The sequence below is a fragment of the Nerophis lumbriciformis genome, linkage group LG23, assembly GCF_033978685.3.
Source record: "Nerophis lumbriciformis linkage group LG23, RoL_Nlum_v2.1, whole genome shotgun sequence".
Taxonomy (NCBI): domain Eukaryota; kingdom Metazoa; phylum Chordata; class Actinopteri; order Syngnathiformes; family Syngnathidae; genus Nerophis; species Nerophis lumbriciformis.
In genome coordinates this window covers 15,148,052-15,150,000 of record NC_084570.2, presented here as the reverse complement: position 1 = coordinate 15,150,000, position 1,949 = coordinate 15,148,052, and the positions used below count along the sequence as shown (strand labels likewise).

The 1,949-nt window shown below is 45.8% G+C and overlaps 1 protein-coding gene across 1 annotated transcript in view; it reads right to left on the bottom strand.

The window, feature by feature from the left end:
* LOC133622361 (E3 ubiquitin-protein ligase Midline-1-like) overlaps positions 1-425 on the bottom strand; it is a 121,794-nt gene extending 121,369 nt beyond the window's left edge. Inside the window, exon 1 of the mRNA XM_061985007.1 lies at positions 288-425. The gene's annotated coding sequence lies outside the window, so the exon portion shown is untranslated. The remainder of the gene's footprint in view (positions 1-287) is intronic.
* Between the last annotated feature and the right edge of the window lie 1,524 nt (positions 426-1,949).

Here is a 1,949-nt window from a genome sequence, read left to right as displayed (position 1 = left end):
TTGCACATTATTGATTTATGAATCACTGTATTTGTTAAGAAATATGGCAAACTGATGCGCGCATCAAAAGTCATTCCATCAAAGTTCAAAAGGGAACTCAAAACCGAGAACAATGACAGCCTTTGGGCACGTGCGTTCAGACCTAACCTGGACCACATGGTGCAGTGCAGCCCTCTCCTACCCGCCGGTGCATGACAACACATTGAGCACGTGTCTGAAGAAGACGCTCACTCCATTGCCTCTAAAAGCACAACGGGAGTGAATCAAACAACAAAAGAGGCACTCACGTTCAGGAGCCTCGCACAAAAGAGGAGAGGAGCGCCACCCGGTTCTCTCTGAAGAGACAATAGTGTGCGGCTACAAGAAAGATGGAGTTGCGAGGAGAGGAGTCACATCCACACGGCCCGGCGTACGCTCAAATCTAAACATTGAGCACCTTTTCCTGCTTGTCTCTTCTACCTCCTACGGTTCGCAGCTTTGCCTGCCCTCCCTCCTTCCCTGCCGCCTCCCCTTCAAGCCTTCGGGTTTGGCTTGTCATGTGTTCAGGCTCAGGGAAGCGTAAAGCGGGTGGAGGCGAGACCAGCCCTGCGAGTGCTTTGTCTTGCAGTTTTGGAGACTCGTTTGCTTCCATTATGAGGAACATCCAGCTCTGCTGTCTCTCTTTGTTTACTTCACGGAGTACAGCGTCACCTCCCATGCTGTGTTCAAAGTTACCGCAGAGCAAAATCATCAAATCATAAAGTATTGTATGGTTTTAGTCTTTCATCCGCACGTGAACGGCGTTCTGGGGTCGTAGATGGGGAAAACGTAGATGTTGGAACGCGGCCGCCATCTTGGGCAGGGCGGATGCCGTGTCTATTTACTGCGTTAGATACTGTCACAAACTTTGTTTCTGCTATGGTTCTACTAGGCAGGCCCGGCCCTAATCAATCTGGCGCCCTAGGCAAGATTTTAGGTGGCACATCGGCAGTGAAGTGTATATACTCACAAGAAACCGAATAGCTTTGTCTTTGACCTTTTTTTTTTTTACTTACAACTATACCTAATATATAAAGGGGTGGAAAAGTGACTATTACCTGCAGGGCAAACATTAGCTAACCAGAAGGCAATAATGTAAACAAAAAACACCTGCTTAAAAGATCTAATACAAATGTCCCTGAGGTAAGGTGGGAGTACTGTAATTACCTAACGTTACATTATTATTTTCCATAACAATTTAGCCCCCTCCACAATATTAACCCGACGTTAAAACAGAACTAGCTATTTATTGATTAGCAATTGCCGAATCATGTAACATTAGCTTAATGCTAAAAAGCCAGGTTACTATCACATTCTGTGACAGACAAATAATTTCATGTAGGCTAACGTTACCTACTTGCTACCTCTGTCTTTTCTCGTTTCTCCTCCTCTTCTTTTCTCTTTTTTCTTCCCTGGGCACCTGACAGTTTTGGCCGTTTTGACATCTTGTGTTGATTTTGTGATGTGGTGACGTCCAAAAAGAGTCATGATACGGGAAGGGAGGGGGCGCACCGTGCGGGGGGAGGAGGGGGGGCGTAATGTTGTAACAAATAATATTTCTATTAAATAGGCTTTACTTTGCATTTTAATTAACGTGAGATTATTTTTTTGTATTTAGAAATAATAGTAACAACTTTTTTTTTTTTTTTTTTTTTTCTCCAACATTTGTGGCACTGGCATGGCGCCCCCTGATGGACGGCGCCCTTAGCATTTGCCTATACGGCCTATGCCACGGGCCGGCCCTGCTACTAGGTTTAGTGTTCCCGTTGCTAGGAGCGCTGAGATTACACACCGGCCTATGATTGGCAATTATTGTTCACACCTGCGAGCTATCCCAAGCATGCCCTTACTGCCTATGTTTCAAAGTCAAGGCCGCGGGCCAGATCCGGCCCGCGAATGAATTGTCTATAGCAGTGTTTTCCAACCTTTTT